Source organism: Equus asinus, chromosome 19 (genome assembly GCF_041296235.1).
Source record: "Equus asinus isolate D_3611 breed Donkey chromosome 19, EquAss-T2T_v2, whole genome shotgun sequence".
NCBI classification, from domain to species: domain Eukaryota; kingdom Metazoa; phylum Chordata; class Mammalia; order Perissodactyla; family Equidae; genus Equus; species Equus asinus.
The window spans coordinates 6077067-6101828 of record NC_091808.1 but is presented as its reverse complement, the minus strand read 5'-3'; the positions used below and the strand labels follow the sequence as shown (position 1 = coordinate 6101828).

The following is a 24762-nucleotide window of genomic DNA, read 5'->3' as shown; positions in this document are numbered from 1 at the left end:
CTTAAAAGGAAAGTTGATTTTTCTGAGACTTTTAAAACAGTTTGCCACATTTGCTTTATCTGTCTATGTGCCGGTGAATTTATCTCTATGTTCTTTTACTGAACCGTTTGAGAATGCCTTGTGGGTATCATGACATTTCAGCACCGAATACCACCACAAGCATCTCCTGAAACACAAGGAGATTGTTCTCCTCAATAACCTTTGACCAAATCCATATCACTGTCTCCTGTGCTGGCCTTACTGACAACGTCCAGTTGTCCTAATACTGGCCCTGGTGGCTTTTAAGACAAGTTTCTGAATTTTACTTTTACTTCCATAAACTGGACTATTAGACTAGGGGGACCAAATTGCCCCTGGGGTTTTGTCCTTTGTTTTCAGGATTTGGGGATGTTCTCATGTTGTCCTCCCTGTTCTCCTGTCGGCCCGCTGAGGGCTGGCTTTTCTTCCGGACCTGTTGGGCAGGTTGAGGCAGTCGTTCCCTGGGTGGTGCGGCCCCGCCCCAGCGTGGTGTGCAAGGTTGCCTTCCCGTGTGCAGTAGCCCGAGGCAGCTCCTGGGGCCAGGCGTGGCCCTGGGGAGTTGGGCTGGCAGGCTCTGAGTGGAGGGGACTGAGCTGGGGCATTGTGCTGAAGCCCGGGAGAAATGCTGCCGGTTACAATGTAGGTTACAATGTAGCCGTTCTGGAGGATGCAAGTTAGCTGCTTCGTTGCTCTTAAATTTCCGCTCCTGTGGAGCATTCTCAATAGGAGATCGTTAAATCCGAGTCTGGAATTTTGGCTGTCATTCCCTGTATGGGAGGATTTAATAGCTTTGCGTCTTAACTAGGAGATGAAGGGCCTGTCAGAGCATCCAGGGGAGAAGTCGGAGGAAGGATGTTGTTGGACTGAGCTCCACGTTAACCTGTGGCTGCCTGGGTGGTTTTCGGGGCCTCCCCCAGGCCTGGAGCGGTGCCCCGGGGTGTGACAGCATGGAGGCATGAGCAGTTCTGTCTCCTCAGGGATCCTTGTGCCTCCTGGAGCCCTGCCCTGCAGGCGGGGATGAACTGAGACCCTGCCCAGGAAGCCTTCTCCAGGACCAGCCTGGCCCTGGGCTGCCCTCTTGCTCTCCCTGTAAAGTTTAACCTCTCCTGCAAAGATCTCTTGTCGTTCTGGTATGAAGCGCCTCCTGACTTTGCCTTTCCCTGAGGCTGCCTGGAGCACCTGTGCTTGGAAAGGTCATTTTTCCTGCTTTCAAAACAAACTCTGTCTGTTACTATCAGCCATCTCCAGAGGGTGCAGACCATGGTATGACAGACAAGGGCCCAGAACACAGTCACCCTGGAGGAAGGCAGGGCAGCACCTGACTGGGGATTGGGGTTGGGGTGCGAGCTCCTGCACCCTACTCCTGCTGCATTTTCTCCCACAGGGGTGCCCCCACTCTCTCAGGGGTGCAGCTTCCTCCTGGGTGGGGTTAGATGATACAGTTTGGTATTTTGTTTCCAAACAGATTGAGCAAAAGAAGATAGGGATTCCGTTTTCTGCACCTTTTCCTAGCACTTGCTCGAGCACTTTTCTGCAGGATGAGTGCCCCTGGGAAGAGAATGAGGTCTCCTCGTGGAAGTGTCTGTCAGCTCTGCCTGTGATGGCAGAAAGTCTTTTTCTGACCAGCTCCTATATGGTTCCTCCAGTCGTAGCTGTGACCACAGCCGAGTCCCTGTGACGGGCTCAGCTCTTCTTATTCATTTGCAGGAACTGCGGCGGGAGCTGAGTGCTGTGCAGGAGGAGCTGCTCTGAGCCCTCACCTGTCCTACCAGGTGTTCTTGGGGGTTTCCAGGAGATGCATGTGCTCTCTAAAAGCATGGACTTGGGAGGGAAAGTGATGGATCTCGGATGACATCCTGCCAAGGGCTTGGCAACATTTTCCCCCTGTTGCCACAGTTATGACAATTCCTATATCTGTTGCCCGTGCCCATGACACTCTTCTGGGCTAAATTAGGCTGGCTCTGGTCATGCCCCATTCCTTGTGTGCTGGCCACCCTGTCACCTCCCCCATTCAAGGAAGCATGTTTGAATGCAGAGTGACTGGGGGTGACATTTTTATAAGGCTCACCTTGAGTGTGCTCAGAGGCCTAACAAACATTTACCTTGTGAATGGCCGTCTTTATGAGTGATGACTGCTTACTCGGATGTGGGTTTCACTGGTTTCGGGAACTTGATGCAAGTGAGTGGCAGAGAGCTCCAGGCCAGTGGTCCAGGCAGTGGTCCATCAGGCATTGTGGCGGGGTGGGACAAAGGCAGCAGAGACACACAGGGTGCTGCTGTGTGCTTTTGTGAAAAATGCGCAGGAGCCAGTGGGGGGGTTTGTGCCGCCCGGCATGGCTTACGAGGTCCTGAGCTCCCCAGGGATTAACTTTTTCCCCTTGAGATGAGGCTGTGTTTAGTTTCTATTATGTAAGTTTTAGGAGGCGTGGATGCTCTTGTGGGCTTGACCAGCCTCCTTGGGGTGGAAATTGGATCCTTCCCACAGTCTGTGGCTGGACGTAGGCTTCGTTCACTGGATGCCAGGTTCTCAGTGTGGGGCTGACCACGTGAGCCCCTTCCTGTAGTGGTTACAGTGAAATAACCCAGATGTGCGCCAGTCTGTCGCCCACCAGGGTGGGGCAGTGTGTGCCTGCCTGGGTGGAGGTGGGAGGCATGCCGGACACTTGCCCACCCCATCGTAGATGCCTAAAAAACTCATGCTCCTTATCGCATGAAGCCCTTCACTGAAGGCCCTCCCACCCTGTAACTGTCAAACTCGAATTTCCAGTTGATTCAAGGGGAAATCTGTCTTCCTACTGGAATGTTGACTTTAGAGAACCTTTTGTCTCAGGTTTCAGAATCGCTTTCTTTCCTCCTGGTGAAGACTGGCCCACGGTCATGTTACCATCTTCTCAATGGTCCTGTACTCTGTGGGTAGAAGTTTTTAATAGTTGAGTGTTTAAATTTCGGCCTGAGTTAAATGATATTCTGATGACACCAGCAGTCATTTCCACATATAGATGCATCTCTTACTCCCTATGCAAAAGAGTTTGACTCTTTTCTCAACCTTCTCTCCCTCTTACCCCCATTGTGGCCGTTTTGTTGTTTAGATCCTAGTCCCTTAGGGAAAATAGGCCTCTGTGCTCTCAACGATGTGGACACTCCCAAACCCGATCCCGGTGACCCACCTAGGTTCAAAGGGCTTGTTAATAATAGAGCTGTTGGTTAAGATCATTCTGGCTCTCACTTCCTTCTTGTGTCTCAAATAGTGTAAGCGTTCGAGAATGCTGTCAGTGAAACACGGCTTCATCCAGCCCTACAAGCGAGTGTGAGCGTTTTGCCTTTGAAAGGAAGGGACGATTTTTCAAGGCTGTGAGGTCCTAGAGAAACGGTGCATCCATCCCAGCTACAGCTCTGCCGGGCCAGGGGCTGAAACTGCTGTTAGAGGTTTCTTTAGAGGACATTTGAGACGGAGCTGAAACCCATCTGGGTCTCTTGCAACTGCAGATAATGAAGCAGGGGAAATAGTAGAGGGGTTTTTTGCTTCTAACACATGGTCGGATTTAGTCAGACTCAGTAACTGTTTCCTGAAACCGTTGAGCTGCCTCGAGGTGTGTGTATTGCTATCCTTAGTTGCTGTTCCTCCCGGTGCAACGCCCCTGCGGATTCCCCTTAGGGAAACAGAGTGTATGGCTCCCGTGCCCTCTGGGAAGCTGGCCCTGCTGGCCGTGGGCCTTCTCTTTCCTGCAGTAACTCTCTTTATTCTGGCCTTTTTGGATGTTGCTTTATGTCATTGCACAGACTCGACCTGCTTTGGCTCTACTGGCCTTGGACTGGGACAACCTCTTACACACTCCATCATCTGCCAAAGCACCAAGCCTCATTTGGTACTTGCTGAGTACTTGTTGGATACAGAGCGTGAAGGGGGAAGGGGTCCTGAGGAGACACCCTGGAGCCTGGAGGACAGGGTGGGCCGCAGACGGCGGGCTTCGACTGGTTGGTAGAGCAAACCCCTTGCTTGTTGCTTTGACAACTCAAGTCACTTGTGATCCCTTTATACCGTGCATTCTCAATGAGGGTGAAGATTAGTTCTTAGGGGGAAACAACCCTAGATACTGCAGTGGTTTGTGGGCTTCCAAAGGGCTGCAGGACATAAATAGATGTAGATTATCTCTGCTATTAAAATTTCATGGGGGAGGGGAGTCCAGTGGTTAAGTTTGCGCCTTCCACTTCGGCAGCCTGGGGTTCACAGGTTCGAATCCCAGGTGCAGACCTATACACCACTCATTAAGCCAAGCTGTGGTGGCGTCCCATATACAAAGTAGAGGAAGATTAGCACAGATGTTAGCTCAGGGAACATCTTCCTCGCAAAAAGAAAAAAAGATTCACGGGAGAAGAATGGTCAGGAAAACAATTCCGAAAAGGCTTTTTAGGGCAGGAAATAATGAAAAGTAGGTTGAGAAACACTGCTTTATGCCAAGCGAGATTCTCGCCTCCAGGCCCTCATTCATGGGCCCCCCTCTGCCTGGATGTCCCCTCCACACCCCCAGGATCTTGGCTGGACCCTCTTCATTCTTCAGGATTCTGCCCAGGCTTTGCTTTTGTTAGGAAGCAGTTTCCACGCTGGACTGTGGTGGTCTGTTGTCTGTGATGGAGGGGGTCAGAGGGAAGAATTTCAGGGACATGGGAACATCTGTCACCAAAGGCGGCCAAACCACTCGGGGCCGTTGCTGTAAGTCAGTCGATGTCTTGCCGTCGTGTGTGAGTATCGCTCGTCCAAGCCAGGAGTGGAGCTGCAACGAACCCCACTGCTGAGTGCCCAGTGGGCTGTCTGCTGCCCCCCGATCGGGCCTGCTGCTGCTTCGGGGCCTCGATCATCCCGCAAAGAGAAGATAGGCAGCTTAGACATCTTTTTTCAGGGGCAGAGGGGCCAAGAGAGGTGGAGGTTGTCGTCTGGTGGTAGCCTGGTTTTCACTTAGCCAGGTTGAACTCCCGGTGGTTCCTGGCATTCTGTCAAGAGCAGGAATGATGGTCCCAGGACCGTGCCTGGGATCCGCGCATCTTTCCCGGCTCTCTGCCGGGAGCAGGGCTGGGGTCCTTCCAAGATGGCTCTGGGCTCCATCCAAGATTCAGGTTACTTAGCAGCTGATGGGGATGACGGGGTGGGAGTTTGGGGGGGTGGGGTGGAAGGTGGTGGCGGGGGGATTATTGGGGTGATAGCGAGGGCTTCTCTTTCGTCACCAGTCCTTCGGTCCAGCATCACGTGAGTGCCCTCGTGTGGGCCAGAACGAGGAACTGCTGGTCTCAAGCCTCCTGCTTCGCTCCTCCTTGCCCAGCACGTTGCTTCACCCCTGTGGCCATCAGTTTCTTCTTTGGCAAAGTGAAAAGATTTTATTTAGATGTTGCTGTGAATCTTGAAGCAGATTAGAGAAAGCCAAGCCATTGTGGAAGCAGAGTGAGAAGGCAGCCGTTTGCGGTGCTCCACTCCTGATCCATATGGACCTGCTGGGTGGGCGGTAAAGCTGTGCAGAGGTGAACCGCTTAGGAAAAAAAGACATCATGGATATCCAGGGGCCTTTGACTACAGGAAAACACGTTTTAAGGATTGTGGTGGCACTGTGGGGGGATGTTCCTACCCTCCAGTGGAGAGCAGAAAGTGATGGAGACAGTGGACTTGGGGGTCAGACCCCGATGTCATCAGCCCCGCAGAGATAAGTTTAGTCATTTGGTACCCACTGCCAAAGTTACGTATTTTCCCTTGTGATTCTAGAAGGCTTTAAGAAACCTTTTGGCAAATCTTTTCCTCGTATTGTGTATATATATATATATATATATATATTTTTTTTTTTTTTCCCTCCTAACACCTGAGTAAAACTCCATGCAGTAATATGCTGCATAGATTGATTTTCGAATGGTTTCCCAAATTCATATGGCTCCAGAGAATGAGCCTGGGCTCCCTTCGAGCCTCCTGGTCCTGGTTATATGAACATTGTTTTACTGCTCAGAGCACCTATAACATAGTAAAACAAACAAGTCACATTCTTCCAGCATTTTCCATCAGCCACCCTTGGAGAACCAAACAGAGATGAATGAGACCACAGCGTGTGAGGCCAGATTTTCAGGCTGGCACAGGCAAAACCTGTGGGTGCCGTGAAATCTATTAACACAAAGATTAGTGAACCCTCGGTGAGCACATCTGATGGAAAGGAGGGGGCTTTCAACATTCCTGCCTGCTGCTGTTTCCCTTTGCCTGCCTTAATATGATTTATATTCTCCCCCACCCCCTGCCAGCCTTCTGTGCGAAGTGTGTCTAGTGTGCCCCAGATTCAGCCTGGGGCTTGTGTGAAGTGATGACACGGTGAAGATACATCTTCCATGTTCAATTTGGAAAGGAATCTGTTTCTCCCAGGAAATACTCACATTTCTATGATGCCAACCTCCCGGATGACCTCTTAGCTTCTGAGTCCCTTAGACTGTGGGGATTGCCTTATTTCACCTCATTCCCATGAGAAGCTGAATTGGCAGGTGTGGGAGTGAATTGGGAGTGAAGGCAACAGGCAGATGCTCGGGTGTCTGCATTGAAAAGAAAAAGCTCAGTAAAATTCCATGCCTCTCTCTGTGTTTAACAACCCGTTCTTCAAATCATTTTATGCAAATGCATATACAGCGGTAACAGGTACAATAAATGTCTGTTAGCCGAGCCTCAGGAGGGTAGCCCCTGGCTGGAGTTTCTGCCCAAATGTCATCAGAAATAGTTATGTCCATTCTAGAGCAAGAAAACAGAGTGATGGCTCTAAGGTTCCTGTTCGTTCTAGAACAGAGAGCACAGTCCACACTTGGGACATGAATGCAGCCCTCAGCCCACTGACCCATCTCCTCGGAATGATGGCGATGACCCTGACCCCGTGCTTCCCTGCATCCCCAGTGTGCCATCCTCCCCAGCTCAGTCTCCATATTCCAGTGGTGTGATTCGTGGGGTGAAACACCGAGAGATGCTGCCGAATGGGCTCATTCTCTCCTCTTTGTGTCTGTCTTCTCCACTTTAAGATTTCTTCCACCTCCCTGCAACTAACTTCCAGAAACACTGGGGTCTATAAAGGCCCACCACAGCCCCTTATCTGGAATGTGGAAATCCAGAAGCTCCTACATTTGCAGCACACTCGCTGGGCAGCAAAGGCTGGGCTGTTGCACCAGGAGGCTGCTTGTGGTCTTCATGTGTCTGTCTGTGCATGTGAAGGTGCACACATTTCCCTGCAGGATTATCCATGTGTTGCATTAACGGCTGCTCCAGAGCTGGGGTCAGCAAACTCTGCCCGCCAGCCAAATCCAGTCCACCATCCCCATTTTTGTAAATGAAGTTCTATTGGAACAGCCACACCGCTCTGTGTGTGCATTGCCTCCGGCCGCTTCTGCCTCTGACCCTCTCCAGGACAGTTGCCTCGAGGGACCTGCGCTGCCTGCACAGTGTTGCGATTTGGATGGAGAGCCATGCATGCCTGGGCATGTGCGGAAACGGGACTCGGTCTCTGTAGAGAGACAGCCTGGAAGTTCTTGGAGCTCACGCAGGGACTGGATATTTCAAGGCTTCCCGTTCCTCTGACACCATGTACCTCACAGTTCTCGGAGGAGGGTGTGCTAAATAAAGGGGGTTCCCCAGACCTTTCATACTGAAGGAATGTGGACTAGGAGAGGCTGCTCGGGACAATAAGGTGGGAGAGGCGGGGAGGACCAAGACGAGAATCAGTGTGTGCAGCCGGCTGGATGTGCTGGGGGTTGACATCCCATCCGCTCCCCTCTGGAAGGACAGTGCCTGGGTTTGCAGACTACATAAGCCTCCTACTTTCGGATGACCTCCGAGAGCACCCCCCGAGCCACTTGTTTGGAGAGCTGCTGTTGAGGTCAGAGGCGATGCAGGGTGTTCACCAGCCAGCATGAAACGCTTCGCAGCCAGCCTCTATTTTTAGCTCTGCCAATCTGTCCTGGCTTTCCCGGTACAAGTTGCATTTGCCCGTTGGTCTTCCGCATGCCTGTGGGCAGCTTTTGTTCCTTTGGATTAGTTTTCTTTTCTTTCTTTTTTTATTAAAAGCCCCCTTTCCACAATCTGATTTTTAAAAATGAGCCTGATAATGTTTACGTTTTAGCACTTGGTGAAAAACGTTAAGTGTATTGCTATTTCTGAGCACCTCACACGAGACTGTTTTATGAGCACTCGGAGTGGTTTCGTTCCGCGGAGAACCATTTAAACCGCTCAGAATTGTTGATTCAAGAAGCAAGGTGGGAAATACGGAGGGCTCCCTGGTTGCAACTCACAGTGCGATGGGAAGATCAGCGTCCCCTGGGAGCCTGCTAGAGATGCAGGATGTGTGCCTGAATCATAATTGCGTTTGGATCCCCACGTGATTAATAGACACATTACGGTTTGAGAAGCTCTGGGCTGCCCCGTTAATCCGTCATCCTTATGATTTGTGTGTGTGGTTCACCCCAGGTGGAGGGAGTCAGGAAAGTAAGCAGTAGCAGCCCCATTATGCTCTCTGGTCCAGGATGCAGTCACCCCAAGGGTGTCATGTCACCTGTGCCAGAAGGCAAGCTAGGGCATCACCCCAGATTCCGTGCTGCGTCTGTGTCAGGGAGGCCCTTTGTGGGCAGCACCTCCTCCACGGGCCGGGGCCTCGTCAGAGGCCTTCCTGACAGTGCTCTGGGCAGCCACTAGCAAGAGGGAAGTCACCCTCCCAGGGAACCCTGTTGTCAGATCCAGCCTTGTCCTGGGGCCACTCCTTGCACCTTTGTGCACAGCGTGCTCTGCACACACCTTGTGTGGTACGTCTGTAGTGGTTCAGTCATCAGAGAGTCACCTCCATGGCGGTGCTTTCCTGCAGCACGCTGGACCACGACAGCCTCAGTGCCTCCCCTTGCCACGTTGAGGGAAGGGTAAAAACAGCTGCTGGAGTGAGTGGGAAGACCAGCCCTGCCCAGGGGGAGGGCGATGAGAGGCTGTGGGGTTCCCGGGGGGACCGCAGGTGAGGTGTTTAGAATGGGGTGGGGATTGGCCCTCGGCTCTCGTGAACTCAGCTCGCTCTTTGATAATCCACTGCTGTGTAAATGATGTGACTGTCCTCCTGTTTGTCCTTAGGACACTGGGTGAATTCTTAGGGAGGGCTGGTAGGGTTGGTGCTTTAGAGATCTGGTGCGTGTCCACGCCCTGGCAGAAGTAGGAACAGAACTTAGTTCTTCAAGAGTGCTGGGCTGGGAGTGGGCAGGGCCTGGACGGGCCACGGCTGGCATGGTGACCACAGGACTGCTCACTTCTAACCTGGGCCTTTGGCCAACTGCGAGTGGATTGTTACTGAGCGCGCAGGTGGCCCAAGGCTCTTACTTCTCACGGTGTCAAGCAGGTCTGTCCCCACGTTCATGCCCTGAAGCTGGGGTCTCCTCTGGGGTTCTTTTCCTGCCTCTGCCTTTGGAGCCCTTTATGAGATGGAAACCCTTTGCCGCTGGTGGCTCTTTGCCAGCCAATCATCCTATAAAGGTCAGCTGAAGAGCAGAGTGGCTCCCCAGGTCATGGTCTGCTCTGCCATCTTCACCCCCAGGGCCACTGACAGCATCCCCTGGGGGCTGTCAGGATGCCGGTTCAGGGGCCCCACCCACACCTGCTGCCCCAGGAAACGGGGTTGATGGAGCACCACAGACAGGTGTGTTTGCCCCAGCGGTGCTGAGCATCGGCAGGACTTTGGGTCAGAGAGTCTTCTGTCCTACACCCGAGAAGCAGGGAGGTGGGGGCACGATGCTGAATGTGGCCTTGAGCCTTGATCCTTCCGTGGCTGAAGAGTGAGCTCTTTGAGGCTGCTGATAAAACAGGATTTCTTAAAAGTGAGTTTTCATCGGAGGAAAGAAGTGGCAGGCTCAGCAGGAGTGGATGCAGCAGCGGATGCCCCATCCAGGGGGCAGGGAGCCTCACGCCCCGCCAGCCCGGCTCCGGCGCACGTGGGTCCACCTGGGGAGGGTCGGGCCCTTCCCTTGCGTCTCACTCTCCAGAGCCTTCCTTGCTTCTCTTTTGCCTGCCTCGTCCGCCTTCTGGGATCGGGGTTTCCAGGTCCCCGCATCTCCTGAGTTGATCCTGAGCCGGTGAAGAGACAGGAGCTGGACAGATTCTCAGGCCCCTTTGCGAGACTCATGGAAACGTTTTTCTTTTCCAGGCGCATTCTTGGAGGGCATTTGCTGAGGGTTTGTGAGGGGGGCGCCGTTAGAGAAAGAAGGACAAACCCTGGGTTTTCTCTTGGGTGTGAAAAGGGCTCACCTTTGCTCTTCCTTTGACTGGGAGGTGGACAAGGGGGGATACTCTGTGCAGAACACACAGAGAATTGCAGCACCCAGCACTAGGGTGACACCAAAATGGGCAGCTGCCACCCTTCAGCCAGGAACCAGCGCTTCAATGAAGGAGACAGACTGGGAGGAGCGAGGGGGGTGCTCGTGTCAGTTTATCCCGATTTATTTCACCTTCTTTTAAAAAGATACGGGCAGTTAGCAGAGTTTCTTGAACTCCAGTGTGGGTGGTTTTAATTGGGCCCCTGCCAACCCCTTGAACAGGACTTCAGAGAAGCGTTAAAAGGATGAATTGGAGCATCGTCTGAGTGGCTGTGAAACCTGCCCTCAGCCACGTTCCTCCGCATGGGTCTCCTTAGATCCACTTTCCATTCTGCATTTTGCTGGCATGGAGAAATATGGTTGCTGCCGGGAGGAGAGGGAAGTTGGTGCCAGGAAGTTCTATCAAGGGACAATTTTATAACTGGAAATAGTTTAGGAAACCAGGTTTGGAACGCTTCCCTGGTATACTTAGAATGCAAGTGGGATTTTGTTGCATATTAATGCTTGCCGTTGTTGGTGGCCGGGAAGACCCACTGAGTCGCTCGGTCAAATAGAACCGTTAGCTGTTTGGATACAGTGCAGAACTCTGGGGGATGGACTTTCCAGAAGGTATGGAATTCTTCCGTCACTCCTTTATTCAGCTTGTCGTTCACTCTCCAAGAATGTCAGAGAAGCAGTTCCCTTTCGCCAGGCAGTGGGGCTGCGGCTGGGTGAGCGGCTCATCCACCTGCAGGGGTGATGGGCAGGCACACACACCTGCTGGATGTCTGGAGACAGGTGTGGCTGAGGTGCGGAGAGGCTCAACCCTGAGAACGGAGGCGGAGGGGACAAGGAGGGTTCGTCAAGGTGCCAGAGAACCAGGAGACAGCGGTGTCTGCCGTCCAGAAGGTTGAGTTCCAGGAACCCAGCTGCGGAATCTAGTGCCCGGAGACGACTGTGCTGGGCTGTGTCCTCACCTGAGCCAGGTTCCCGCCCTGCAGAGCAGTGAGGGCCTTGCTGCGGGCTCATGTCGTGCTGCCAGGCAGTGCCTGCCTTGGTCCTGACCTCACGCCCGCAGTTTATTTGGCTGTGGTTGTGGCGGCGCTCTAGTTGTGTAGCTCCTCTGAGCCTCGGTTTTATTTTATCTGCAGGTAGCTCTCATCTGTGTCTCACCTTGTTGTTAGGATTAGTTAAGAAAAACAGGTTCCAGGACACTAGCATGTGGTGAGTACTTAGTAAGTGATTGCTGCTACTGTCGTTGTCATCACCATCAGCAGGCTGAGTCTTGCTGTTTCAGCACGTCTCCCTGACCTGTTGCTTGACATTCGGTGGCAGTGGGGTCTGTGTGTGAACTGGAGCCTGGTCCCTGAAGACGCCCCTTAGCAGTTTACATCTGGAGCCACAGCAGGACCGTTGGTTGGGCTGTCACCTCCCAGGACTTTGATTTGGAGGGAGCAAAGGGCAGGACCTCTGGCACGCCTAGAGGGTGGGGTGGGGGCTGCAGGAAGAGGAGCCATTCAGGCGTCTTTAAGAAAGCATGTGGGACATTCCTCTGTGGAGCTCCCTGTGCGCTACAAGAGGAGTAGCATTTCCTTTTGAAAATGGCTTAACTGAGGCTCACTTGACATGTGAGTGAACCTCAGCTTAGGGATCGGAGAGCCGCTATCCCATTCCGCGCCTCCCACCCCTGCTGGCGGGGCCCCGAACCAGGGTCGGTCTGCTGGGGCCCGTTAGTGGGTGGACAAACGCTTCTCTCCCCTGAGTCACCTCTGGCCAGAAATTTGGGGAGTCTTATTTGTAACTAATGTCGAGTCGCTGCAAGAGACCTGCAGAAGGGATCCAGGGAAAACGACCTGCAAAAATAGAAAGGTTTGTTGGAGGTAGGCTTTGGGGAGAAGGAGGAGGGAGCCTGTGAGAAAGCGTATTAATTTGCAGGTAATTAGGAGCCCTGATCTTGAGCATCTCGTTTTAATTAGCACGAGTCTGCCTGGTGGTGTTTCTACTGAAGCAGAGAGTGTGGCCTGCTTAGCTGTTCCTCAGGATTTATTTGGGTTTCTTATGCGGGAAGTTGGCATGCGTCTGGGCCTCTTGGTCACAGCCCTGGGGTGGGGGCAGGGCACCATCTCTAGGACGCCCCCAGCACTCCGGAGCTTTCCTGGTAAGGAAGGGAAACCAGCACCACACTGCCGGACCACAGGCCTTTCGCCAGAGCTTCACTACGCTGGGCCTGCTGCTCCCGGTGCCTCTCAGGGCACCACCGGGGAGGCCTCCAGCGTTAGGGAAGGAGGAAAGAGCGGTCAGTTTACATGCCTGTGATTGGAGGTTCCAGGGGCCTCGTAAAAGCCTCCATGCTTTGGGACTGTTTTTTGTCTGCCGAATGAACTTTCTCTCCATCCAGTAAAATTGTAGAGAGGTCAGGGAGCTGGTTTCCCAGGGGGTGAGCAGTTGGTTTCTCTGCATTCTAGAACCCAGGGGAAGTCCTGGCGAGGTCAGAGGGGGTGGAGGGGGCCAGGTGCCCCTAGGCAGGGTCTCTGTGATTCTTTTCTTCAGATGGGTCGTTTCTTTAGAATCTGGGTTAGTGTGAACAGTATTTCTTGTTAAAGGAGCCAGCGGCTTGCCAGCTCTGTGACACCACCCTTCTTGCTGTCCCCAGCCCTCAGTGGTGCAGGGAGCCTGCTGCCTGCTCTGTGTGCTTTCCTGCATGCCTGGTGGGTCTGCTCAGCTGAGAGCCAGAGGTGGCACGGCCCCAAGGAATGGGCTCCCTTATCACTTGTGCCCGTCGGTCTCCACTGCATCTCTGAATAAAGGCAGCCCCCAGTGCAGTGCCTGGACCCTGGCCGCGCGCACAGGGAGATGCTCGTAGATGTCCTGCATCTGCCAGGTGGCTGCATGTGTGTCGGGGCAGCACAGTCTACAGGCTGGACCGGTCCCAGAGGGCTCGCCGTGGAAAGCGGAAGACGCTTAGGCAGTGTGCCCCCGCCGTTCCAGGTGTTGTGCAGCAGGAAGAGATGGCCATGCCCGGAGGCTGGGCTGTGCATGAGTGCCTCAGTCCTCGTGTCTTTTCATCAGGTTACTTTCGACGAGATAGGAGAGGAAGTTGACCCAAAGCATGTGTGCGAACTTCTGCTTTGGTCTTGGCAGCCTTGCTCTGTGATTCAAGCCACGGTTGGCTGCAGTGCTCAGGGGAAGAGAGGTGGGGTCACCGCCCATCTCTGAGTATTTAAGGTTAAAAGTCACATGGCATGTGGCATTGCCATTTGTCTGAGGCGGTGGCCAGTGGCTGATGCCACCGCGGGTTTGGCCAGGAGATAGATTGGTTGGATGATTGGTTGGTGGTGTTATCCAGTATTTGGGCACCTGCTCTGTGCCACGTACTGTTGTAAGGCACGGCCATATAGACAGGAATGCAGACCCCCGGGCCTGGCTGCCGCTGTCCTCGCATGCTGTCTGTGGGCTCAGCGGGAGCTGCCCGTTGGAGGAGCTGCGATGGAGAGCAGTGACAGGTGACCGGCCGCAGCTTCGCCCTGGGAGGAGAGACAGGTGGACTGAGACTGGGGGGGGGGGGAGTGGAGGGGGCAGGTATGTGCGTTGTGGGAGGGGAGCAGCTTGGTGGCCACACCTGTCACCTACTGCTGACCAGCAGAGGTGGTCCCCTGGTCCTCAGAGCCGCCTCCTGGTGGGTTTGGCATCACAGGGAACTCCTTCTCCTCACACCACCCATCGGTCCCCAACTCCAGGAACACGCCTGTGACCCCCGGGGGTCCCTTTGTCCTTGGCCTATACCTGCCTTCTGCATTCTGGGACTCAGCTACTGCTCCAGTGGCCTCACACGAGACAGGAGGATGCTGTCCCCACAGCTGGGCCTACCAGGATGGATGTTGCTCAGGAGGCATCCCCAGGCCCCTCCTGGAGATGAGTCACATGGGAATCTGGGGTGACACAGCCTGAGAAGGGCTTCAGGAGAGAGGCCACAACCCTCACGCTTTCCCTGCTCAGGCTGCTTCTGGGTGCCTGGGCCGCCGAGTGACCGCTGCCTGGGGAGGGGGGCAGTCCAGAGCCTCCTGCAGATTCCGTGGGAGGGGAGCTTTGTTCTCAGTCCCCTCCCCCCTCCCTCCATGTGTGTGTGTATGTGTGTATAATAAACTATATATATTAATACAAACCAATAGCTATGAGCTTACTGCCTTAGATAGTGCAGTACGCTGAGTGTTAACACTTTCTCTACCAGGCCACAAGGTCGTGAGTCTAGATATTGGGTTTGGTTGTACAGTTGAGCAGTGGCTACGCCCAGGAGCGCAAGCGAGACCCGTGTGAATGCTCACCTACCCCGTGCGAATGTGTTTCCGGAAGTTTGTTTTGGCTGAATCCCCGACACAAGCTTATGTGGTCTTTTGCTTTTTGATTGGGAATGCAGGAGTCAGATTTGAGCTGAGGGGTGTATACTTTTGCATGCAGGCTCGATCATTTTCCAAGACGCTGAGCATTTAGCAAGCGCCATTGTTGCCCCAGGGCTTTCTGGAGATTGGAGGTGGAAGCCAGAAGGGCAGGCCCGGTTTCCCAGTGGCTGGGACCTGGGATCCGTCTGGTGTGGTCCCGGGTTGGAAGGACTCTGGAGCTGTGGGTCTGATTGCCTTGCCAACCAGGTCTGCTTCTCACTGGCTTGTAGAGCAGAGCTCATAGGACACAAAGCCCGCACATTCCTGGTCACGGAGCTGAGGGCCTGTAGGGGAAGCACCGAGAACATCTGTCTCCTGCTCGCTCCTTCCCTGTGGTTCCCAAACGTCTGTCCCTCTCAGCGACTACGATGTGTCGTGTGTTGACTTCCTTGTAGGGCTGGGAAGCCTGACTGTTTCCTCCAGTTGGAAGATGAGCAGTAGAACTGTGGGGATTAGCATGTAACTCAGCAGACAGCCGTGCTGGGCAGGGGCTCGGCCACTTTGATTTGGTGAAAGGACTGGAGTCTGAACTCATTCCTAAGATTCTGGGAACTTTTGGGAACTAAGGAGAAATGATGGTGGTGGTGATGACGTTAACGAACATGTGTTGGTCTTTCCTCTGGGCCAGGAACTCTAAAGGCTTCACCTGAAGGAGTGCACTTAATCCTCCTGCCGTCTCGTACTAGAACTTTCCTTGCTGTCCAGGTAGGAAACTGAGGCACAGAGGCCTCACAGACTTGCCATGGGCCCCAGGACACTGGGGGAGAACAGAGTCCACCCAGACTGCCTGACCCCAGAGCAGCATGTAATGTGCCTGTGTGCACCATCACGTGCTGCTGGGGTGGCTCCTTGTGAAGAATAGCCCCAGCTAGACTTTAAAGGTGTTTCTTTCTTTCTTTTTTTTGGTGAGGAAGATTGGCCCTGAGCTAACATCCATGCTCATCTTCCTCTATTTTGTATGTGAGACCCTGTCACAGCATGGCTTGATGAGCAGTGCTAGATCTGCACCTGGGATCTGACCCTGTGAACCCTGGGCCACTGAAGTGGAGCATGCAAACTTAACCACTATGCCACCATGCTGGCCTCTCTGTAGAGGTGTTTTTGGTTGTAGTTGGTGCCTGAATGACCTTTGAGGTCCACGTTGGTGCTTCCCTGAGTCCTTCTCCATGTGGGTGAGGTTTTGGTCCTGGACAGGTTAGTGCACCTGTTTGTAAAGTGATGGGTTTGGACTCTGAGCAGGGGCGGTCGAGGCAGACGTGTCTGGGCCTCAGTCCAGCTTTGCTCCTTTGTCTGACCTTGGGCTCGGTGTTCAGCTTGCCTGAGCCTCAGCCCCCCGTCTGTAAGTGGGAGGAGCACCGTGTACCTGAGGATGAGGCCTTTCCTGTGGGGGGAGGTATAGCTCTGTTTGCGGAGGGCACTGGCTAAGTGCACACGTTTGTGGTGACTGTTCAGGTCCTCGGAGGCCGTGGGGGTGTCTGTGTGTGAGCCTGTCTGTACGTGTGTGTGTTTCTGTTTGAGCCTGTGTATGTATGTGTGCCTGTGTCCGTGTGTGTGTGTGTGTGTGTGGAGTGAGGCCCCAAGGGGATGGCCTGGCACTGCCCCTGCCACGCTCTGCCTCCTCCCAGTGGGAAGCACCGAGCTTGTCAGGACTCAGATTCTTGGACGCAGGTTGTCTTCTTTCCCCATTTCATGATTTATTTCTTATTCAGTTCTCTATTGACCTCATTACAGATTTACATCAAATGACTTCAGCCATTTCTTTTCTCCTTCTCTTAAATCACTTTCCTCCCCTGGAAATCCTTCCTGTCAGCTCTTCCTTGTTACCCGTGAGGATGTGTCTGCCGCTGTCCGTCTCTGACAGGTTTGGTTCTTTGTGGGCTTGTGTGTGCATCTTTCTTAGCCTCAGTTTCCCTCTCTGCTCTCTTCTTCCCTCTCTACCTCTAATGCTCACGACGGCTTCTAAGAATAAAATATGACCAGGAAAGCCATATGTGTTGAAATCCGACCTCTCAAGCCCTTGGAAATACTCAGAGCCCTTCCAGAATGTTCTCACATCTCCATCAACTTCCTTTCTCTTTCAACTTTACCCCGGCTACCCCCTCCCTGCCAAGGCTTAGCCTTCAGGAGAAATAAAGGGACCCCAGAGAGTCCAGCCCACATTCCCCCACACTGAGTTCCAGGAAGCCAAGTCTGGTTTTCCCCTAGGAACAGTGTGAGTTATGATGGGATGCGGGCCGCATTCCTCACGAAGGACGCAGCCTCCAAAGGTCTGATTGGGAAGATGCAGCGACTTTCAACGGCTGTAATTTATAATAATCCACTTATGCTCTCGGCCATGAATATACTGTACAAACGGATTTCACGAGGAGCCCCGAGGCAGTGTGAGTGGAGGAGTAGAGCCCACCCGAAATTGCGCTCTGTGCTGGCATTACCACAGCCTCAGACAGGTCTGCTTGTAATTAGGCGAAGAATTTCATTACGCATTTCATTGAAGTCTTTTTTTTTTTTTTAAAGTATTCGCCAGCTTAGAGTTCATGAGGATATGATGATGGGGTGGTGTGAGTGTCCTGAGACTGTTTGGAAAGTTGTTCAGGGGCGTGAGCGCTGGTGTCTTATTTGTGTCTCGATGTCCTTCTTTCTGGCAGGCAAATGGGGCCTTTGCAGACAGCTGGGCCTTCAGGTGCTGGGTGGCTGATTCTCAAAGTGACATGTCTCTCATGATAAGGAGTATTCTCTCAGATTTTAAATCAGTTTTCATTACGAGAGTAGTGCGTACTTACTGTAGAAAAAATTAGAGCAGAAGATACAAAGTTAAAGGTATTCCTCCTCTTAATCCCCAGAGGTAACCACTCTATGTTTCTTGGAGATCCTTCCAGAAATCTTCTATGCCCATGAAATCCAGCATATAAGTTTTACTTTTTAAAAATAACAACTTTACTGAACTATAACTCACACACCATAAAATTCACCCCTTTAAAGTGTACAGTTCTATGGTTTTTACTGCATTCCTTGAGTTGTGTGACCATCACCACTATCTGATTTCAGAACATTTTTGTCACCCCAAAGGGAACCCTGTGCCTGTGAGTAGACACTGTCCATTTCTCCCTCCTTCCAGCCCCTGGCAACCTCTAATTTAATTTTTGTCTCTATGGATTTGCCTATTCTGGACATTTCATATAAACAGAGTCATAGAATTTGTGGTGTTTTGTGACTGGCTTCTTTCACTTAGCATGATGCTTTCAGGTTTCATCCATGTTGTAGTGTGTGTTAGAATTTCCTCCCTTTTTAGGACTGAATTCCATCGTGCATGTGTGTATGTATATATTGTGTTTATCCATTCATCCATGCATGGCCACTTGGGGTTGCTTCCACCTTTAGGCTATTGTGAAGAAGTTCCTACCAGCAGTGTAGGAAGGTTCCAATTTCTCTACATCCTTGCCAATACTTGTTATTTTTGTCTTTTTGATTATGTCTGTCTTAGTGGGTATAAAGTGGTGTCTCATCATGGTTTTGATTTGCATTTCCCTAATGACTAGTGGTGTTGAGTATTTTTTCATGTGCTTATGGGCTGTTTGTATGTCTTCTTAGGGAAATGCCTGTTCACACCTTTTGCCCATATTTTAACTGGATTATTTGTCTTTTTATTGTTGAGTGGTAAGAGTTCTAGATACTAGACCCTTATCAGATATATGATTTGCAAATATTTTCTCCTATTTTGTGCATTGTTTTTTCATCATAATACTCTTCTATATACAAAAGTCTTTCCTAAAGTCCTATTTATCTAATTTTTCTTTGCTTGGATGGGCTTTGTGTTATATTTAAGAAATCACCGCCTAATCTAAGGCCATGAATATTTACTCCTGTGTTTTATTTTAAGGGTGTTCTGGCTCTCCTTGCATTTAGGTCTTTGATCTGTTTTGAGTTAGTTTTTGTATATGGTGTGAGATAGGGGTACTTCTTCCCTTTTTAGAAGACAAATGGAATCCTATGAGTGCTGCTCTGCAGTTTGCTTTTTCCCCTTCACAGTACGTTTGGACATCTCCCCATCAGCACGTCCAGATCTCTTTCTTTGCTACAGCACCTGTGTCATCCTGTTGTATGGCTGCGCCATCACTTGTTTAATGAGTCCCCCCGTTCAGTGTGACTTGCTCTGTTCCCCACTTAGAAGCAGTGTGAGAGGGACCAGCCTTGAGCATGTGCTCAGAAGCAGGTTTAGGCACCAGGGTTTGTGTGCCTTGTCTTCCCCTACTGTGGTGGGCAGAATAGTGACCCCCAAAGCTATCCATGCCCTAATCTCCAGAACGTGTTCCCTTCTATGGCAAAAGGGACTTTCTGGGTGTGATTAAGGTAAGAACCTTGAGATGGGGGCATTATCCTGGATTACCTCGTGGCTCCAATGTAATCACAAGGGTTCTTAAAAGGAGAAGAGGGAGGTGTGACAGTGACCGGTGCAGTGTTGCTGGCATTAAAGTTGGAGAAGGGACTAGGACCCAAAGAAGGTGGGTGGCCTCTAAAAGCTCTTGGAAAAGGCAAGGAAGGGATTGTCCCCTGCAGCCTTCAGAAGGGCTGCTGACACCTTGATCTTAGCCCCGTGAGACCCGTGTCCAACTTCTGCCCTCCAGAGCTGTAAGATATAGTAAACCGATGTTGTTTTAAGCCACTAAATTGGTGGCAATTTGTTAGAGCAGCAAGAGGAAACAGATACACCTGTCTCTCAGCTGTTTGCAGCTTCAGGTGTTCCTAAGCTCTCTGCTGGACCAAATGAGGCTCCAGGGAATCTCAGCTGCTGCTGGACCAGCTGCCCTGTGTCAGAGTTCCTCATGTCTTCTTGAAAAGTCCTGGAAAGCGTTGACCAGACTATCAGCACAAATAAAGGACTTGAGGGTTTCTTGGGAGTGTGCCCTGTTCTCCTGAGGTTTGGGCCGCATGGAGAAGGTGGCACACCGAGGCAGGAACGTCCCCGGATTGGCACTGCCGGGCGGCCTTGGTCCTTCCTCAGAGCCCTTGTGATGTGGCAGGTGTAGTTGTGTTGCCGTGGCTCTGCGTCCTAGTCTGTTTTCTTTGTGTGAACGCCGTGTTTCGGCTCCGTGTGGGTCAGAGAGGCCTCAGTGGGCTGGCCGAGGACCTAGCCACCTTGTCCGGTGTGATTCCTTTGTGTCCCAAATTCTAAACCACCGACAAAGTGACCTTGAGAAACCCTGTAGGTCGAGGGCTACCAAGGCATGTGGGGGAGTGGTAGGGGGGAGCTCATGAAGCTCTTCTGCTGATGACGGGGTGGGAGGGTGTGGGGGGGCCCGGTTAGAGGGTCTTCCTCACATGGTCAAGTGTTGTTGGTTCAGGTGTGTAACCAGGTGCTTCCTCACCTGGGGGGGATGCTGAGAGGAGACCCAGGGCTGGGATGGGCCTTATCTGCCCCCCTCCAGTGCACGGCCGACCCTTGTCACGGCCCAGGCCAGCGTGCTTGATCGAGCCTCTTGCCATCTACGTATCTGTTGAGGATGTCAGGAGGATTAAATAGCTAATTCCGTATTTGGAAAAAAAAATCTGTGAACTTAAAGGCCCATGCAATACCTTTTTCGGATTAGAACTGTAGTTGACTTAGTATTTAAGGCAGAAACGAAGGCCTTTGATTTAAAAACTGTTGACAGATTTGAGCCTAAGCTGCTTCTGTTTGCGGAGGAAAGCCACTGACTTCCAGTCAAGAAGAAACATGACTTCCTTTGTGCCCTCCCCAGGTAGACTTCGTCATATTTTATAACACACAAGGCTTTTAATTTTAACTCACGTTGTGGCTCTTCCACAGGCTAGGTGGAGGTTTTCCTCCAAATGAATTAGCTAATGCTGTGACATTGTCGAAACGAGCAGACACGCAAAACTCTCAGCAGATCATAACAAAATATTTGAGCTTGGAGATTGTGGTATGGGTAGTCTTAAGTTTTGCATGTAAAAGATGATCTCTCGTGAACGTCTTAAAGGAAATCGGTGTTTAATTAACTTGTAAGGCTGTTCCCCACGACTAAAAGGGATTCCTTTATTCATCTGTTGCATTAGGTGTAATTGAATTGGTTCCTTTATTTTCTTGTACTGTAATAAGCAAGCAGTGTAGTCCAATCATAGCACATTATGGCTGTAATCAAGTGATTATAGTGTGCGAGTGTGTTTTTTGCCGCTGTGGGCTTGAGGAATGAGGGAGGGGCGGTAGGTCTTTTCTTACACTGCTGATCACCAACCATGGGGAGGGACGGTGGAAGTCGCCTCTTTTTGTGCATTTTGAGCAGAGCGTGTTGTTCTCGAATGGCATGGATCCCATGTACCCTCCCACCCCCCGGCATGGCAGGTGCCTGCTTCTCTCCTCCTCATTTGGGCTTCCAACCCCAGACCCCCAAGTCCACTTCTCCACCCCCAGCGATGACTTCTCTCCGTGTGCCTGGAGCTTTTCGCTGGCTTTCTAAATGCCACACCCGGGGGCTGTCTTTAGTCCGTTTTTTCCCAAAACCCACCTGCCCTGAGCTTCTGCTGTGAAAATCCTCAGGAAGAGCAAAGGGTGGCAGTCCTGGCTCTGCGCCTGCACAGCCTGCTGACCTTGGGCAGGTCAGGGTGCCTCAGCTTCCCCATCTGTAAGGTGGCGATGGCAGCGTACACGTCTGTATCTCCTGGGGTTGCTGTGGGGGCCACAGAAGGGACTCTGCGTGCAGTGCTGGCATGTGGGAAGCGCGGGAGCGCCACTGTCTGTTGGAGGTTTGCAGGCCCAGGTGTCTCCCAGCAGCCCTCAGCTGTGCCCTCAGACAGCTGCCTGGCTTTGGCCACGCTGCCCAGCTGAGACCCGCTCAGTGTCCCCAGCACCTCCGGGTGGCGATTCTTTCTGTCCTGCCCCTTTGCTTCTGTGTCTGGTCTTCTTGTTGCCTCCACCTTCCCGCCCTCTCGAATCTGCCTCTGCCTGCTCGTCTCCGGGACGGTGGCTTCAGTCCACACCTGCTTTAACTCTTGCCCTGGTGACTACGGTGGCCCCCAGGAAGCTTCCCGAGCTCTGCTCATAGTTTCGATCTCCCCCGCGTGGGCTACAAACTCAGATGCGTCGTCTTCTTCTGTGGAGGAAATTAATGCATTATTTGGATCCAGGGTGTTCGACAAACCCTGTTCTGATTTTGCAGTCGGACAGGAAGTTGTAGCTGAGAACTCTTTCTGTGTCAGTTACAACCCTGGGGGCCTTGGGTGGTTATTATAAAGTTATCATCCCATTCTGGGTCGGGTGATTTTTTGATTTCTGGATAAATTCTAGGAATTTGCCCTATTTTCTTGATTCTCATTAACGTGGCTGTGGCTTGGGAAGAGGCGCCTGCATGGAGAAGAGGGAAGGAAACCAGCGTTCATTGAGTGTGTGGGGTGGGTAAGGCACTGTGCCAGCTGCTTAAAAGTGTTAGTCGGTTTAATCCTTGTCACAACCCCTATGAAGTGGATGGTGTTATCCTTCTCTTCCAGATAGGGAAACTGAGGCTGGGTTGGGCTGAGGGCCTTGCTCCGGGTCACATGACTGTGATGAGAAGCTGGGCGGTCCGTCCATGCTCTGTGGGCCCCCCGTAACCCTCTTCATGAGAGAGGGTGTGTGTTGCTGTTGGTATGTTGGTCTCCGCTTAGTAAGGGAAATGATCTCCGGAGAAGTCAGGAGGTCTTCCTCTTGGCAGTTTCCTTTCGTCCCACACGCACTTTTTCAGCCCACACAACCTTTTAAAATCTATTTATGGTTATGACCCTGGCCTGCATCCATCGAATCTTAAAGAGGTCCAGCTACTAATGACCAAGATGTGACATCATATGATGCTTTCCTCTGACTGATGAACTGGCTTTAAATTACTGCCTTGAGCTTTGCTTTTGAGCAGTCAGACTCTGGGGGGGACGCTGTTCCTATTACTGAGCATCATTTTCCACAGATATCGATCTCGTCTGACATGCCATAGGCCAAGGAGGCCTCCTGGTCCCTCACTTGGGGGAAGCATTTTAATCCAGTCGCTCAGGCCAAATACCTGAGAACAGCTTTCTGCAAATTCTGCAGAAGGGTGCGTGGTTTTGAGGATGCCATCAAGTGCTACTCCTAAACTTAGGGTTTTCACGTCATTCATCCATTTAACACTGATGTGAGCCAGACCCAGGGTGAATTGTCACCCTGGACCCTCACCCAGGGCCTGGCATCAGCCCCCTGCTCTGTGGAACTGTGTGCCCCTTGGCAGCATTTTAGACCAAGGTGGGAGCCCCACTTAGCTTTGCGGTGTCTGTTTTAAGGGAATTAAGGGGATACTTTTAAAAAGTTCACCTTTTTGGTGTTCTCTTTCACAATTTTTCGCATGTGTTAGTTGTACAACTCACGCCTACCTGACATAATTGATGGTGTGACACGTGGAAGGGGATTCTGTGAGGGACTAACCAGGCATTCATGTATTCGAATGTCATCATGGAGCCACACTTTTCCTAGTTATTTGTGATGAAAATGTTGTTAAATGACCTCTGTGAAATAGAAATACCCAAAACTTCTTGTGTTACTGATACTTAAAATCTTTCAAAGGATGTGTTGCCGCTGAACTATTTATTATAATGTGTTATGATGAAAATTTTCAAACACACAGAAAAACTGAAAGGATTTGACAGCGAGTCCTTGTACACCCACTACCTGAATTCTACAATCAACGCTTAATAACTGTGCTTGCTTTGTCACGTGTCTGTCCGTCCCTCACTTGTTTCATTACTTGGGTGCATTTCGAAGTCAGTTGCAGACTTCCGTAAGTATGCCACTAAGTACCGCCGCGTGCATGTCCTCTGGTAACTCCAGTTCAATATTGGTTTATAGTTGTTCTTCCTTTTGTGATAAGCTTTTGTACGCGATGAAATGCACAGGTCATAGGTTTGCCACTCGATAGGTTTCGACAACCTTTTCCTCGTCTGACATAGAGGGCCGGGATACAAGTGTTGCAGAGAGCAGGTGCTTCATCTCTTGTGTCTTCCATCTGTGGTGTCCAGCTGGGCCAGCCACACTCAGGGAGAGTCTGTCTGAGGACCACATGAGTGGATGCAGATCCAGGCAGTGGTTCCGGTCAAATGGTGAGTGCACCTAGAATTCCCTCCCCTAAGGGCCCTGTTGGTTCCCTGGGGCTGCTGTAACAAAGTACCCCAAAGGGTGGCTTACCAACAGACCTTTATTCTCTCATAGTTCTGGAGGCCAGAAGTCTGAAATGCAGGTGTTGACAGGGCCACACTCCCTCCAGAGGCTCTAGCCCTGCTTCCTTGCCTCTTCCAGCTTCTGGTGTTTGCTGGCCGTCCTTGGCGTTCCTTGGCTTGTGGCTGCATCACTCCAGTCTTAGCCTCCGTCGTCACGTGGCCTTCTTCCCTGTGTGTTTCTTCTGGGTGGACGTGAATTTTGGGGGGAAGTGGGGCACCATTGAGTCTAGTACAGGCCCGAGTCTGGTTGCAGGGGCTGTGTGGACCTCTTCCCCTGGTCTATCCCCCTAAGTGGGGAACCATGCTCCAGTGTGCCCACCCCCAGGCCAGCGGGCAGCTGTGGGCAGAGGGTGCGCACCAAGCTTGGATGGGTGGACTGTAGGCCTTGCCTCTCTGCTTTCCTGTCATGGTTGAACTGGAACGATGTGTAGAAATGGAGATCCTGGAAAAAGGTGGGGAGACAGTCTGTTTCATGGGAGAGGGCCTGCCTTGCCAGGAGCTCCTCTGTCCCAGGAGAAACCCTGACCCGTGGCCTCCTTTCACCAGGTTATTCCCCATGTCAGCCCCTGTGGCTTGCTCCCTCCTGCGGCTGGGACACGGGTGCTGGGCACCGTGTAGTTGGAGGATCCACCCCTTTGTGTCTTCATTTTCTTCTGCAACCACTGCCCTCTCCTGTGCCCTGCTTTCTGTCGCCTGTCCCTGTGAGAGGTCCCACACTCCCACCATGTCTCCGCCTTTGCTCGGGCTGTGCTCTCCCTCTGCATCCTGTCCCCGTCTAGTC

General features: G+C 52.0%; 1 protein-coding gene across 5 annotated transcripts in view; it reads left to right on the top strand.

The window, feature by feature from the left end:
• Window positions 1-24762, top strand: part of AGAP1 (ArfGAP with GTPase domain, ankyrin repeat and PH domain 1) — a 559975-nt gene that overhangs the window by 43938 nt on the left and 491275 nt on the right. The window lies entirely within an intron of this gene.